The following is a 17,567-nucleotide window of genomic DNA, read 5'->3' as shown; positions in this document are numbered from 1 at the left end:
ATATATATGTGTGTGTCACTGGTTTTGAATTCCCTTTATTTTAGTCTTGGTGGTCTTTTAGCCAGTGGCTTTTTAAAAGGTGTTTTAATTATGGGGTGTTTTTTTATTCCTGCTGCTTTATTAATGTTGTGGGCTTTTTTCTTTTTACTACAGACTGTATTGCATATTTTGTTCTATTAATTGCTTGAAGGTGCTGTGGGTTAAACCACAGAGCCTAGGACTTGCCGATCAGAAGGTCAGCATTTCGAATCCCCACAACGGGGTGAGCTCCCGTTGTTCCTGCCAACCTAGCAGTTCGAAAGCACGTCAAAGTGCAAGTAGATAACTAGGTACCACTCCGTCAGGAAGGTAAACGGCGTTTCCATGCGCTGCTCTGGTTCGACAGAAGCGGCTTAGTCATGCTGGCCACATGACCCGGAAGCTGTACGCCGGCTCCCTCGGCCAATAAAACGAGATGAGCGCCGCAACCCCAGAGTCGGCCACGACTGGACCTAACCGTCAAGAGTCCCTTTACCTTTTGGTTAAACTGTTACTGTGTAAGCCACTTAGAGAGGGTTTTTACTCAAAAAGTCAGCCTATAAATGTTTAAAATGAAAAGAAATAAATATATTTAGTGCAAAGTTATTTTGTTTTATTTCATAAATGTTGTACACCGCTTGAATGTAAAAAACCCCCCTCAATGCAATAATAATAAAAAATACAACCCTACTTTGAAACATACAAGTTAAAATGCAAAAGCAGATTAAAATTACCTCAACTTTCTAAATCTGGGTGTATAGTGCGCTGCATAGCTACAACCAATCCTAGCTTTTGCAGCGTAACTATATGCAATTAAACAGACGTGTGCATGTGACAGTCACAAATTACAGTATACACACAGGTGTCTTGATGTTTCATCTACGCAGAGTATTCTGTTCCCACAAGGTACCGGTATCTGGACCCTGAATAAACAGTCACCCTCAAGCAACCTGAAGTATGCAAAGACACCTAAATGAGAAGGCAGGCCGCATCTCTTGCAAAAAGTGAAAGGCTGCTTCCTTGGAAAAAATCTCAGCAGAAGCGGTAGTTTAGCAACAAAACAGGATACTATGGACAACAGCAGACAAGGGCTGTTTCCACACCAGCTTTATCGGCCTGGAATTGCGGTTTCACTCAGAAAGAGGCTACGCTGCATTACAACAATTTTGCATGCCAGTTACTGCTTTCCATTCTATTTTTGTGTGTGTGCTGGTTTGCCTGATTCTGAGGAGAATTAAAGCACACGTGTGTCTTGTGTGGACTGACGAAAAGCTCACTTCCTACACGACAAGGTCCTTGGTGCAGCAGCCACTGGGAGCACAGCTCTTATAGGGGAGAAGGAGGGCGGTGCTTTCCTTCCTGCAACTGGGCAGCTTTTCCTGGTCCCCGCACAGGCTTTCCCGCCATTTCTGTGCCTTCCCGCAGAACCCGAGGGGTTTAGGAGAACTGCTATAAAGGAGTGAGTCAGCTTTGCAAGGTTCTTCCTGCAGCCCCTTTTGCAGGCTTTCTAGCTGAAAGGACAAGAGTTGGCCATTGGAGGGGCAGCTGAGAGGAGGGCCATTTTCTTCACTCAGCAACACCCGGTAAGTTTACTCCCAAGTCGCATTCATTCTTATTTATTAACGTTTATGTACCTCCCTTCCTCTCAATCTTTTAAAAACCGCCTTATTGAAGGTATTTTTTTTAAAAAAAATATTGAGCACTAAAATCCAAACTCGTTTATAAAAAGAACTCACTGCCTTGTTACTCACTTCCAAGAAACTGAACCAGGTGGTTAATTTTCTTCTGCTGTGTTTTAGTCGGTGTATTTAAATGACTCACACAAGGTGTTGGGTGTTTTTTATATACAGTACTGGTAAGCCCCTTAGAGACAGAAAGCGGTGAATAAATGTAATAAAATAATACTAATAATACCCCACCCCCTACAATACTAGCCAAGCCTTTCGTTTTTCCTGCTGGGAAAAGAGCTGAATTGCAGGGGCTTTGGAAAAAGCACATCTCTCTCCCTTATTCCCACCCCGGTTATTGGGTTCCCTTCGCTTCTCCTGAGTTTCTGTGCCTTTGTCCATTATTAAAATGGGTGCTCATCTCTGCCCCCCCCCCCCATTTTGGCATTGTTGGCTCTGCTAGTTGTGCAGATGCTCCTCCCTCTTTCCAAGAGGAAAGTTTGATTTATGCCTTATTGTTGCCATGTGTGATGCCTATGCAATACACGTGCCCCTTAATCTGTGGTTGGTGGGAACGGTCTGTTCCTGCTCAATAATGTTTATTCAGAAGATCAAAACACAGCCAGATGGGCAGGGTATAAATAATAAAAAATATTATTATTATTATTATTATTAACCCTCAGATAGAGCCTGTAACAGGAGAAACACCCCATAAGCTTGGACTATATAAACCCCACTGCTTGACTTTTCAGTCAGGGAAGTGAAGGCACACGTGATCTCTCAATGTGGGTTAATTATTATTATTTTAAAAAGGAACAGGAACTTTAAATCTGGCACAGAAACCTGCATTTTGATCAGAGCAGTGGGAGAAGACAGTTTAACCCTTTTCCTCTAAAGAGGTTCCTGAAAACATTTTTCGTCAATCTCCTGGTTGTTGTTTTTAGACAAGTCAGCTTTTTGGCGCACCACTCGCCCAATCCCAATCCAAAAGTATTGCTGGGGTAAAGAGGTTCCTCCGAAGTGTCTCTGAGCAGAAAAACCACCTCCCCTTAGAAATTGCAGATTGGAATGGACACTCAAGATGTACAATAGGGTTTATATTCCTGGTTACATCCTCCACCCTTCCTCTTCCTGTTGCCACCCAGTGCTGAGATTGTTGCCTCAATTTCTTTGAATAATAGTCCTCCAGTAGTGGTTGGTTCAGTAAATTAGAACCTATTCTTTAGATTACTTTTCTATCTCCTTTAAACATCACTTTGAGATTAGTCGGGATTATTTTATATAGTGGCAGTGTGGCTGAGAAAGCTGGAACTCCTAGACTTTCTACTGCAAGGGGAAGTGGAGTTTTAAAAGGTCAATTGCAATATGCAACGCTCTGCGGGTATTCCATATTTGGGTAATTTGTCACCTGTGTTGGTGTCTTCTCTCACGTATTGGCAGCACAATTTAATCTCAATGCTTGTGATTTTTTAGGGCTCTCTAGAAAGACTGAAATTGCGAGTCTCATGAATGAAACATCTCTGGCTGCCATGATTGCAAAAAAAAAAGTGTGGGGGGGGGAGAGAATGAATATGTCGACTGTGTTCTAAATGCCTACCACAGCAAATAAAATGTCCAAACTTCATAAACTTTTTAGAAAACAAATCTCTTTCCCAAAGACACAAAAACACATATGCTAACATGCAGAATTAGTAACCCAACACATCATTAACTAAAACACAATAAACTGGATATATATGGGGCCCTAAAATACAAAGACCTCTGTCGAGTGGACAGGGAAGATATTTCAGGATCATTTGTTAGCAATGGCAGAATTTTCCTTGTCTTACCGACTATCTGTTGAATGCTTGCTCTGTGGCAAATTGACATTTCTGTTTCTGTATCTTGGTTAGCTACATGCTCTAAGGCAGTGATGGCCAAACTTGGCCCTTCAGCTGTTTTGGGACTACAACTCTCACCATCCCTAGCTAACAGGACCAGTGGTGAGGGATGATGGGAATTGTAGTCCAAAACAGCTGGAGGGCCAAGTTTGGCCCTCACTGTTCTAAGGCAAAAAATGTATTTGTTTGTTTTCTGTACTCTTTGTGCTGCTTCAAACATGGTTTCTCCTCCAGTTTACACATTGGTATGCAGATCTTGCGTACTTACATCATAGGTATTCTTGGGAAGCCATGACTGGCCATATGTGAAATAGTTATCCATATTTCATAGTGTCCAGGGTATGCTACTGTAGTATGCGTGGAAAGTGGCATTGTCTACCAATGGAACATATCAAATGTACTTGCCCACTTCCATATTCTTTCCAGGCACAATTCAAAGCACTGGCTTTATTTATTTTTATTTTATAAAAATGGATATATACTGCTGTATCATAAAAATATATCACAATATATACCAACAATATAAAAAACATGAAAACATACAGTAAAATTGTAAGACGTTAAAAGCAAAAGAATTAAAAACAAACATCTGTAGATAGGCTTGACAGAACAGAAAAGTTTTCAGCAGGCGCTTAAAAGTTGGCACAGTTAGGCGGCCGCTGAATATCTGTTGGCAGGGTATTCTACAGGACTGGGCCAATGACACAAAATGTTAGTCATCATCCAATGAGCCTCTCCAACCCCAGGAACAACCAGAGAGGCTCCTGCAAATGATCTCAGGGACTGAGCTGGGATATAAGGGTTCAGGAGATCCCTCGGGAAAAGGTAAAGGGACCCCTGACCATTAGGTCCAGTCGCGGACGACTCGGGGTTGCAGCGCTCATCTCGCTTTATTGGCCGAGGGAGCCGGCGTACAGCTTCCAGGTCATGTGACCAGCATGACTAAGCTGCTTCTGGCGAACCAGAGCAGCGCACGGAAACACGGTTGACCTTCCCGCCGGAGCGGTACCTATTTATCTACTTGCACTTTGGCGTGCTTCCAAACTGCTAGGTTGGCAGGAGCTGGGACTGAGCAACGGGAGCTCACCCCATTGCGGGGATTCGAACCGCCAACCTTCTGATCGGCAAGTCCTAGGCTCTGTGGTTTAACCCACAGAGCCACCTGTATCCTCGGGTATCCTGGACTTAAGTTGTTCAGGGCTTTTACAACAAACACAGGAACCTTGAACCTGGCTTGGTAGTATACTTAATGGCTCTTAAGAGCCTATGACCAGGGTATAGCAAAGGCTTTCTTCTCTGGCGTGAGCGTCCCCCCCCCCCATACCCTTCTTCAGGTGCTCCTATTTCACAGTTTAGGGGGTGGCAACTTTTTCTGTGATTGTGTCCCCACTTCACAGACTGTTCCCTGGCACCTTCATCAATGGTTTTAGGTGCCAAGTTAAAACAAGCTGTTCATGGATATTTTCTCAGGCAGTTGATGTGTAAGTTATTTTGCAGCTTTACTTTGGTTATTTTAAGGATTTTTGTGTTTACATTGCTGCTGATAGCCTTGACACTCTGCCATTTGTGTTGTGTTGTGTGTGTGTTTTTTAAAAAAACATTGTTACTATGGCATTTTAACCTGTTCTAAGCTGCTTGGAAGGAGGGATATAAATAATCTTAAATTAAGGAAGTGTGTGTGTGTGTGTGTGTGTGTGTGTGTGTGTTTGTTTAAAAAATCATATCAGTAAAGGCTGTAGAGTAGGTGGCCTATAGAATAAACATGGTACCTTACAATGTCTTCTCTGTTGTAGATTTGCACAATGGGTGAAATGAGCCCTATTCACTCATTGCCTCTTAGGGGAATAATAATTTTGTGAAGGGCGGTGTGGGATCATGCCTGCCCTACTAGTCCTCTTGTGTCCTCTGATTAATTTGATCAGTTGGTGGAACGGACTCCCACAAGAGGTTGTGGACTCTCCTTCCTTGGAGGTTTTTAAGCAGAGGTTGGATAGCCATCTGTTGTGGATGTTTTAGTTCAGATTTCTGCATTGCAGGGGGTTGGACTAGATGACCCTTGGCACCCTTCCAGTTCTATGATTCTATATGCTCACGCTGTCTTGCCTCAGTCAGCAATTGAGCCGCTCAATTCTGCACCAGCTGCAGTTTCTGAACTGTTTCGAAAGGTACAATGCATTACAGTGATCAACCCTAGAAGTTATCAAAGTGTAGACAATAGAAGCTAAGCTTTCCCTGATCAGGTTGGAGCATAGCTGGGCTACCATTCACAGCTAATTGAAGGCAGTCAATACCACCAAGGCACTTGGGCCTGAAGCAACAGCAATTGATTCATAAGTACCCCAAATCTTTGCACGGCACACATTTAGAGGGAGCATAACCCAAGCCCATCCATCTAGTCTAGGGAACCTCTTTGTACAAAGAGTGGGGGAACTTGCTACACACATTGCAGATTATTGCTGTAACCTGCCCTGGGACTTTATGGTGAAGGGCAGGTAAAAAATCTAATTAATAACAATTAATAAATAAATAAATTCTGAAGTGAAATGCATGCTCTGTGCATGTAGGCTCCCTGCCCAGTTCTGAACCCTGCACGCATAAAACAGACTCCCATGTTTTTGCTGTTCTTAATACTGAATTTTAAATTATTGTAACCCACCCTGATATTTGCTGGCAAAGGGCAGGTGATGGTAATAACAATACTGTAGTTCAGAAATGTACCCAAAATGTGACTAGCAAGGGCATGGCCCTACAATCCCGTCTCATGCAGCTTATTAATAATATGAGGGGGGCAATAAGTGAATAAGCCTTTGGTAATGTGAGATTTCACACAGTGTGCCACGCCTATTCTTCAGTAAATTTACTGAGGAAAAGAGGAGCAATATCTTGGTACTATCCCTTTGGATTTAAAGTGCTGCTCTTCCTCTTAAGCAAATTTACTCAATGGAAGATGCAGCAATATTGCTGCTGCTATGCTTGATTAAGTTTACTTACGGGAAAGCACAGTAGTGCACTGCTTGAAATGGCACAACTAAGTCTGTCCCTCATTTTTTAAAAAAACCCGGTTTTTATCAGATATGTTGCAAAAACGCAAAAAAATAAATAAGCAGTGTTGTGATAATGAAAGACATTGAGCAATAGGGACAAACTCAACTGAAGAGAAATAAAGTGGAACAGAGGAATTCTGGTGCTGACACACACTTAGACGGGCAATATTATCCAGTGACCATTAGATGCTTCTTGGCTTTTTAGTAAGCCACAGAGTTTTGCCCACCGCTACCATTCCAGTCATGAATCATACTTCTATTTATGCAGATGAACTTCCTCCTCTCCTCAAAATCGCCTCACCTCTGCAGCTCCCTGGGTACCCTCAAAATCTGGTCAAGAAGATTGGGGGGGACCCTCTGGAGCTAATTTTGAGACTGTGCAGGGAGAGGAAGGGGACGTCCCATTGCACCATAATTTCAGAGATGCAAATAATCGTTTTCTAGTCCTAAAATAAAGTTCTCCTACATATAGTGGTGAGAGTCTAGTAATGCTTACCAGCTATTCATACAATCATAGAGTTGGAAGAGACCACAAGGGCCATCGAGTCCAACCCCCTGCCAAGCAGGAAACACCATGTTTTTTAATGCATTATATAGAGGCCTAAACACGAGACAATCATTACTACCTGTTGGTTTTAGGGCAGTTTAAGTTTAGTTTACTATGAAATTTGATGGGGGGAAACAAGAAAATGGTATAATGTTAGTTAGTTTCCAGCATGTTATGTCTGATATGTAGTGCAGTGTTAAGTTCAGAATATTTCAGACAGAAAATGCAGAGAAATTATATAGTTGGAATTATCCACAAGGGGGTGAAGTCAAAACAAACACTTTCCCAGACCGCATCCACACTATCCATTTAAAGCACTATGATACCACGTTAAGCATTTTTACCAAAATAAATACCGGGAGCTATAGATTGTTAAGGATGCCAAAAGTTGATAGGAGACCCAAATTCCCTTCACAGACATAGAGTTCCCATAGGTTTCTGAGGAAGAGGGATTGACTATTAAACCACCCTGGGAATTGCAACTCTGTAAGGGGCATAAAGTAAAGGTAAAGGACCCCTGACAGTTAAGTCCAGTTGCAGATGACTCTGGGGTTACGGCGCTCATCTCGCTTTACAGGCCGAGGGAGCTGGTGTTTGTCTGCAAACAGTTTTTCCGGGTCATGTGGCCAGCATGACTAAGCCGCTTCTGGCGCAATGGAACACCGAAACCAGAGCAGCGAACAGAAACACCGTTTACCTTCCTGCCGGAGCGGTATCTATTTATCTACTTGCACTTTGATGTGCTTTCGAACTGCTAGGTTGGCAGAAGCTGGGACCGAGCAACAAGAGCTCATCTTGTTGCAGGGATTCAAACCACCAACCTTCTGATAGCAAGCCCAAGAGGCTTAGTGGTTTAGACTACAGCACCACCTGTGTCCCCTGTAGGGGGACATAGTGCAAGGGACATAGGGTTTCCTAATAATGAACAGCACCCTAAACAAACTACAGCTCCCATAATTAATTGGGAGAAGCCAAGGCTGTTTAAAGTGATACAGTAGTTGTTTTAATTTGGTGTGGCGCTAGATCCAACTCTACTCCAGAATTGATGAACCTTTAGTAGCAAAAGCTGGGCGGGAACAGAAATTGGATAGTTGAACGAGAAGCAGAAATGGAAACAAGGGCAATGGTATGGGCTGGGACAGGAGAGATCGAAGGGTTGCTATCCTTGCTGAAACATACAGATCACAGCCCACCTGTGAAATTTCTAGACCTTCAACCATTGAGTTGCAAATACTGTGGAAGAAAAAATGTTGATGTCACTTCTGCAAACATATTAACAAGAAATATATTTGTGAACCCAACAGAGCTGCTCCCCCTCCCATGTGAACAGTTTCTCTTTTACTGGCATGATCAAGTTCTGAATTCTGTAATGTATTTTGTATCACAGCTATACATAAATAATGTTGATAATGTTTAAAATAATGAACTGGTATTCAGGTAATTGCACTAAATAGTATAGTAAAGGAGACATCAGACCATTGGTTAATATTAAACCACAGCATTGTGTGTGTGTTTGTAAGCCATTACAGGTTTATTTAAATTTGCAGGATCCTTTTATATTGTTAAATGTACTTCATTAGCAAACTGGTAGAGCCTAATAATACTGCACTGCTTTAAACATTAGCAAACTGGTAGAGTGGAATAATATTGCACTGCTTTAAAACTCTCTCCAAATTCCTAATTGAAAAATGATGCTAATATTTAAAATGTCCTATTAACTATTACGATTCTTTGATTGCCCACTATCCTTGTTTCATTATCATGTTTGTTTATCATGATGATATTCAGCTGTATAATCTAAACCACATATATTTTAGCCCTTGGAAAATAAAATAAGAGGCTAGTAATTTGGTACTAGAAAGTTAATTCGTGAAACCTCTGATCTTTAAACTGTCACATGACTATTGATTTTCAATATTGCAAGGCTCTGTGCCACCCTAAGCGTGTAGTTCAGCAGATTTGGAAGAGTTTTCCCCTTATCAGTTAAGTCCCTGAGTACTTGTGCATTAAGGCAACAAATATCCACGGTTAACGGTGTGTCACATGGTAACTGAGTGGACGTGCCAATTTTCTAATGAAGTTGGGTTGTTGGCAAACACACCAGTCATCATATATTGAAAGAGGTCTTCTTTTGTGTATTTCCAGCACACTTGAATGCTTCTAAAGATACCAGTTACATAATTGTCTAAGGGCCAAGCGAAGAGTGAAAATGCGTCCAACCAACGCCAGCACAAAAGGGAACACAAAAAAATACTGGAATTAAAAGCAAAGTCGCACGAAGTCTGTAAACCTTAATGAGGCTGCATATTTATTTGCTGCTTGGGCTGAAGATGCTTTGCATTCTGAAGGGAAGGGGGGTGGAACTAGGATTGAAGCACCACTATTTTATAAAGCACTAAAAGAAAACATTTAAGGTAGCACTTATCTGCTGCTGATATTTACATCAGTTCTCCTCCCCCACCTGCACACTTTAATAGTAATTTGGCTATATAGTGTTTTGTTTTGCAAAACGGATTCACAGAACATAGAATAAAACTAAATAGCTGGGCTGCCATAAAACTGGATTGTGTGTTTTTTTTTAATATTGTTTTATAAATAAAAAGCCTGATTTCCTCTTTGACACATACACACCCCTCAGTCACCAGATAATTAAATCAGCAATGGAGCCAGCGCTGCCGTTCTCATAAATAACTTGTCACTGCAGTTCCAAAACCGTGAAATAAGGGAGCCCAACCAATTAAGTTCTTTCTTTACATAAGGCCAGCCTATCACTTCCAGGATGTATCATTGAGTTGAAACCCACTCAGATCCATTCGCTGTACAGGCCCCCCCCCCCCGCCCGGACGAGTAGCAGCTGAAGGCCAAACTACGCGTAATGCCTACACTTCATTTTGTTCTGTGAAATTTAGGCACCACTTGATTGTATGAAAACATCTAAGTGGTTTACAAAAATAACAAATCAAACGTTAAAATGGTTAAACAACAGGTCTTTTAAAATATCCCAAAAGACAATTAAAATTACCAGTGAATCAAAAAGAAATAAAACACAAGTAACTTCTACAGGTCTGGATAGGAGTGCCTACACAAAAAATGTTTTAAGAAGGCACAAAGAAGAGCATATTTTTAAAGTTGTGTGAACTTTTTTTCGAACTGCCATCAAACATGAGGCTATGGTTGGGGTGGCAAGCAGTATTTAAATCTGCAGTTGATACTGAACTGGGTGGGATAGCCAATGCCTCTGAAGAAAGAATCAGAATTAAAGATGACCTTAACAGCTTAGATAACTGAGCCAAAACTAACACAATGAATTTCAGTAGGGATGTATGCCAGGTTCTAAACTTAGGCAGGAAGAACAAACTGTACAAATATAAGATGGGGTGCATGTGAATTGCCAGCAGTACAGTGGTACCTCGGGTTACATATGCTTCAGGTTACATACGTTTCAGGTTACAGACTCCACTAACCCAGAAATGGTACCTCGGGTTAAGAACTTTGCTTTAGAATAAGAACAGAAATCATGCTCTGGCGGCGCAGCAGCAATAGGAGGCCCCATTAGCTAAAGTGGTGCTTCGGGTTAAGAACAGTTTCAGGTTAAGAACGGACCCCCAGAATGGATTAAGTATGTAACCAGAGGTACCACTGTACATGTGAAAAGGATCTAGGGATCTCAGACCACAAGCTTAACACAAGTCAACAGTGTGATGGAACAGTGTGATGGAGTACCCTAGAAAGCTCTTCTAGGGTGCATTAACAGAAGAATAGTGTCCCGATCAAGGAAAGTAATAGTCCTGCTCTATTCTGCCTTGTTCAAACCACACCTGGAACTTGGCAAGATTGGTAAAGAAAAAGTGTTTTCTATGTGTTGTATATGCAATATATCACTGTGACACCAGATGGCGCTGTGGAGTCTGGTCTTTCCCTACTGGATTTCCATGTATGAGTTTGCAACACGTTTAACTGAATCGCTTCTTTAATGTGTCTAGATAGATCCAACCCTGGAATACTGTGTCCAGTTCCGGGCGCCATAATTTAAAAGGGGATATTGACAAGCTGGAATATGTGCAGAGGAGGGCAACCAGGATGATTAAGGGTCTGGAAACCGAGTTTTATGAGGAATGGTTGAAGGAATTGGGTATGTTTAGCCTGAAAAAGAGGAGACTGAGAGAAGATATCATAGCCATCTTCAAATATCTAAAGGGCTGTCACATGGAAGATGGAGCAAGCTTGTTTTCTCCTGCTCAGGAGGGTAGGACCTGAATCAATGGCATCATGCTATAGTTTGACACTGAAACATCTACACCATACCTTTAAAACATGGCTTCTCCTAAAGAATTCTAGGAACAGTCTGCCCTCACAGAACTGCAGTTCCCATAATTCTTTTGGAGGAAGCCATGTGCTTTAAATATGTGGGGTGCATGTGATTGCAGCACACTAGAATGTTCCTTTTAACAGCAATGCTGATCTTGCTTTTTATGGGTTAGGTTTCCCCTGCCTAGACCCACATTAAACACTGGTTACAGGGCTAAGTGACTTTAGTTTCATATGAACATTTTTTTTTTACAAGGAATAATAGGACAACCAGGTCTGGAAGGGTGTTCTGGTCTATTAGGACTTACATGTTAAGGACAGAATATGAAATTGTAGCTGAGAAGGAAGGAAAGTGGATGATAAGTTCCATAGGGTATGTTGGATTGTCGAAACGGGTTTTTGAAAGACCCTTATGTGATAGTGGTTAAGATTGTTGCTGAAAACGTAGGTGTGTTTTAATCAGAAGCAAAAAAAAAACAAACCCTGGTTTTTCTTTTAATTACTGCTTTTAAGTATTTTGTTTTCAGTGGGGGATGTTTAAAATATGACCCTTTTCTTTTGGGAAGGCATCTTCTCTTTTTAATAAAATAAAAGTGGAGATAAATTTAAATAACAATGGAGGTGGGTGGATATATTTTTTGACGAAAATGGTCTCCCTTGGACCAGTAACTGGTTTAAAGTCAGACATGTCTCATAGTAGGTGTTTTTTTTTACTGGCATGGTGAAATATATAATGAAATTCAACAAGGAAACTGGAAAAACAGCCAAATTGGTGCAGCAAAGTGGTTAATAGGATCATTAGCCTACTCGCTGTATTTTTTTGGACACTGTGTGCCTGTACCAGAGTACTTGAGAGCAGATTGCGGGAACAGGCTGACAGTTACTAGCTAACTCAGCAGTGCTGGGTGCAAACTGCCATCTTCCTGTGGATTTACAGCTGCCACTTCTGCTACTTCAATTAGTTCTATAGCACACAGATGTTGCTTAAATGTTGCTGCTAATGATACTGCAATAAGCGTAAGATTCATGCCATATTTTGAGGCACGTAAATTTCTCAAGTGGCACAATTAAAGTGGAAATATTAGGTGGGGAGAACTTGGCAGTCTCTACAACTTGGAAAGAGCACCCGCTATGCAATAATGGGTCAAAAATTCATTCAAGTTTTACTGCTGTTCGGAGTTTTAAAAGACTTTTTCACAGTTGAATGCAAAGTAGTAAAAACCAGAGTATTAGGAAATGAGAATGCTGTTGTGTGATTCAGACATTACTTTTCATTTCAAATTGAAATCACATGGTTTGCGTTTGCGTACTATATTCTCGAACGCCGAAGGGTCATGTTAGAAATAATGGTTTTTAAAGGTAAAAACGAAAACAAAACAAAAAAACTTGGAGAAAGTTTTTTCCTCCCTTTCTAACCCCCCACCCCCTGCCAAACAATAGTAATGAATTAATTGCTGTAGATGCAGGAGAGTTAGGAATGTTGGCCACAGTAGGGGGGGGGGGAGAAGTGTCTCAAATTGCACACAGAGACAGCATCAATCATTTCTCAAGCCAGATGTAGCCTCCGAACTGTAGCCTGACAACACATCTCATGTTTGTGCAGCTACCAAGCAATTATTCTTTCCATTATATCTCCCAATGACAGATCTCCAAACCCAAGGCTGTAAAAATTAGAGTTCGGGCTTATACAGTTCTGTCGGGTCTTTAAAAAAAAACCTAGGAAAACTTATCATAGTGGCAGTGTTTATGAGCTTGTCACAGTGCATGTACATAATTTTCATCAAAATTTCTGTTACCTCATTTCCAGTCCTTCAGGATTAGATTTATCAGCAGCTCATTCTAGGGAAAGCCCCACATCTCCTTCCTAGTGGTTTTCCCACGTAACACCCCCCCCCCACCCCTCCACAACTTTAGAAAATGAGAGGCTTTTAAAAAACAGCTTGCACCATTTCTTTTATCCTTCCTCTTCCCTCACCGACACCCCTATCCCTATGTCTTCTTGGCTGGTTCACTTATTTTTATTTATTTACTTGTAGCGTCAAGTAAACTAATCTGTTGCTCCTTAATTGGGATCCTTAAATATCTGCTCAGCCTACTGGTATTCAAGAAGACGCGAACAATGAATTAAACAGAAGATAGGAAGCATACACAGTAGAACTAAAAGACTGTCCCAACCATCAGTGTTTTAATGAGATGCATATGGGGGGAAAAACCTGGGATACACGTGGCATCAAAACACACACAAAATCTGGTGTTTAAAAATGTAATATGTTTAGGTAGAGAAAACAGCAAAAGAACATGAATGTCATTAAATCTACATCAAATGGGGTTTTAAAAACCCCAATCAAAGTTCTCTTAACAATCCCCCCCCCCTGTATTGCCCCGCTTCTTCTCTGTTTTGGATTATTTAACAGCAAATCTTACAGATGTCAGTTTTGTCTTGTTCTGAAGCAAGAAGGACAATAAGTTCCAGCTGACCTCAGTACAATGAATCTTGCAAGAGCACAATATGTATTTTATACTGGCAGTGAAAAGCTTACATGTAATTGAGAGAGAGGGTGGTAGTGTGGGTGAAAACGGGAAGGGGGGAAATGTCACTGTAGCATTTTTGTTGACACTGCACTATCTATGTGTGCATAAGGAGTCCAGTACCTGGCAAACATGTGTATAAGCTGCAGAGGGATGCTCTAAACATTGCAGGGGCAGGGAGGGCTGAGGGACAGAATCTGTGTGTTTTGTTTTGTTTTTTTTATCCTTGCATTTCTGAATATGAATGTATAAGGCAGGCTATGCTCCAAAACGAAGGAAACATGAACTTAATAGGAAGTGGCACGAGGAAAACTGTGCAGCATTTGGAAAACCTACCAACATCTGGAATCCAAAAATCCAGTTGCATTTAACAGTTTATTCTTCCCCCACCCCAATTATAGGTCATCACATTAAGTGCCTTAATGCTTAATCGGTTGCCTTTGCAGTGCTAATTTTGATAGACTCCGCATATTATTTAATTAATCCCATGCTGTCAGTTCATACTGTAGCTGTTTACTGTCGTTTACATTTTAAAACAGCAACTTCTCTTTCACTTTTTTGCTACTCTGTCATCGCAAGGTATTAACATGTATCAGGCTGTATGCAATGTTGATTCAGATGTAAGTGCCATTGATTTAAATGGAGCCTATTCACGGGTGCGCACGTAGCCTCAGACATGACCAGACTGAATCACTGTATATGCAGTGATCCCCTTTGAAAACCTGGATATTTCAATATTCCCCATACCATTCAGGTCAGAAAAGTAATTGTAGTTCAATCACATTTATAGTTATAATAAATACAGTGGTACCTCGGGTTACAGACGCTTCAGGTTACAGACTCCACTAACCCAGAAATAGTACCTCAGCTTAAGAACTTTGCTTCAGGATGAGAACAGAAATCGCGCAGCGGCAGTGGGGAGGGCCCATTAGCTAAAGTGGTATCTCAGGTTAAGAATAGTTTCAGGTTAAGAACGGACCTCCAGAACAAATTAAGTTTTTAACCTGAGGTACCACTGTAATAGTCTTCTTTAAATTCAGTTTTCTTAAAATTTTATTTTATTTGAATGTGGGGTATAGATGGGTTTTGACGGGAGAGAAATTATTCCCAGTCTTAAGGAAAAGTTTTCTTTTCCATTAAACAACAACAACAATAATTTTTTTTATTTATACCCCATTCTTCCTGGTTCAAAAACTGGGCTCAGGGTGGCTAACAACAAATTCAAAACACTTTAAAACACTTAATTATAAAAGCAGCATAAAATACAGTATAAAAACATGAACCCACCTGAGTCCTTAATGTAATTTTGAGCAAAAATAAAAACTCCCTAAGTCTGGTGGTGTCTGAAACTGCAGAACTCCAGTCTCAAACACCTGGACCTTTTAAACAATGTAAATATACTTATTTTCAAAAATAGTATTGCTTTGCCAGTTATGAATCTCCAAGCTAGTTATTTTAGATATGATACATTATACCTATTTCTTCATGCTGCAGATTTACATTTCTGCAGTACTTCAGCATAATCAAAGGTTATGTGCAGTTGACACAAATTGCCTCAGGACAACTTTATGCCATGTTTACTTTGTGGGAGAATGGTGGTAGAATTTTCAGGGCATGTTTTGGACAATCAAGCTTCAGGTCTTTGCCCATTGCCCATTTGCCACCCGATGATGAAAATTTAGAAAATGCAAGAGACTTGAAATGACTAGCTGGACCAGAATCATTTAAACAGCTTTATAAGTATTGGATAAATAAAAACCTAAATATTTCAGATGGAACATCCAATCTGAGTGGACTGAGAGATCCTATCTGTATATCAAGTTTGCAAAAGCACTGTCCATAAAACAGTTGCCTGATTAATGTGGAGGAAGCTATTTCTTTTGCTTGCTGTTCGTACTTAAGAATCTTAAAACTAAGCACCAAGGGCTGTTTGGGATTTGGCATTTCCTGCCCATGAAAAAAGTCGTGCATGCATCATAGAGTAATACCCCTCTAATCCTTCATGTCAAGAGGCAGAGGCCCACAGAGCAACACACATTATGGTAAACTCAACCCCCCCTTGGCACATCCCTAAACTGCCACATATTTTACTAGTGTACGGATTTTCCTGCATTGGGATTTATTTACACTGGAGAATGGTGGAGTTGATCGTTGTGCTCTGGTAAAGAAACAGGGTAGTTTCTGCTTCGGTTCTACATGTTATTTTGTTGACCTGTCTGATTATGGTGCAGCATAATTTCAGAATAATTATTGGTGGTGATCACCCTAATGCCCTTTTGTTAATCATATGGTTCACCTCTCTTTCCACTGCTGTGCTGGTTATTAACTGCGACTTTAAAGGCCATGTTCTGGATGTTCTTCTTAAGCAGGTAGACCTACAGATGATGCTGAACTACAGAGCCCTTCATCCCTGGCCTTTGGCCATGCATGCTGATGGGAATTATAGTTCGGCAACAACTGAAGGGCCCATGTTTCTTCACACCTGTGCCAAGGTTCTTTGCACATTCTCAGTGACTGCAGGACTTAGGGCTGTAAACCGGGGGGGGGGATGTGCTGGCCAACTTGTCCCATTATTGCCTATGGAAGGCAACAACAATACAACCAAATGCAACCCAAGCTACAGTCCCCATGGGCTTGTGGTTGGGCAGGTGATCACAATTGATGTTGGGATGTAAGTATGCAGGTCTCATTTGCACTACATCTTCAGGTATGTCCTACAGGGCCTTGGCTTAGATGAGAGTTTTGGGTATGACTGGAGCTGTTTTGTTTTCCTATTCTTTCCTCTCCTTTTCCATAAAGTTGATGGCATAGTCTAAAGGGCCCTTTGAACTGGTGGCTTTCGTGCTAAGGCTCCCCTTGTAGTTGTGTTTTGTGAGAAATGCCAGTATCTATACTGACATCAGTTTGTCAGTCATTCTAGTGTATTAGCACACAGTGGTACCTCTGGTTACGTGCTTAATTCGTTCTGGAGGTCCGTTCTTAACCTGAAACTGTTCTTAACCTGAAGCACCACTTTAGCTAATGGGGCCTCCTGCTGCCGCCACGCGATTTCTGTTCTCATCCTGAAGCAAAGTTCTTAACCCGAGGCACTATTTCTGGGTTAGCGGAGTCTGTAACCTGAAGCGTATGTAACCCGAGGTACCATTGTAATGTCTTTATTTGGACTTTCTGGTGACAAGCCAGGAAGCATCATCGTGCATCTTGGTTCTGTGGATTTTACTAGTAGAATATGTTTTACATACTGAGCATTAAAAACAAATACAGCTCCTAATGACCATAGATTGAGATTCAGATTTGTAAATGTGGCATCAATATGGAATGGGTTTTTTTAAATGGAAATTCTACTCGCCTTCACCACAGCTCCTGCACCACACCAGCCCAAAGAGGAAAGAATGCCCTTTTCCCCCACATAATTTATTATTTCTGTGATTTATCAAAGCTTTCTATGCTTGGCACATAACTGGTCACTTGTGATTTATACACCAAAGAAGTAAGTAGCTCCTTGTTCGAATAAGGAAAAAATGGCTAATGCCGCAAGAGCCTCACAAAAATGGGAATATTTAAAAAGAAAAAA

The 17,567-nt window shown here is 41.1% G+C and overlaps 1 long non-coding RNA gene across 2 annotated transcripts in view; it reads left to right on the top strand.

Moving 5' to 3' along the window:
* Positions 1–1,387: 1,387 nt before the first annotated feature.
* Positions 1,388–17,567, top strand: part of LOC310708144 — a 93,412-nt gene continuing 77,232 nt past the window's right edge. Inside the window, exon 1 of one of the 2 annotated variants that reach the window (XR_014526872.1) lies at positions 1,388–1,601. This is a non-coding gene — a long non-coding RNA (uncharacterized lncRNA). The remainder of the gene's footprint in view (positions 1,602–17,567) is intronic. The other variant, XR_014526873.1, reaches the window with a different exon arrangement.

The sequence above is a fragment of the Podarcis liolepis genome (genome assembly GCF_965112155.1).
Source record: "Podarcis liolepis genome assembly, chromosome: 5".
Classification (NCBI taxonomy): domain Eukaryota; kingdom Metazoa; phylum Chordata; class Lepidosauria; order Squamata; family Lacertidae; genus Podarcis; species Podarcis liolepis.
This window is presented reverse-complemented; position numbering and strand designations above follow the sequence as displayed.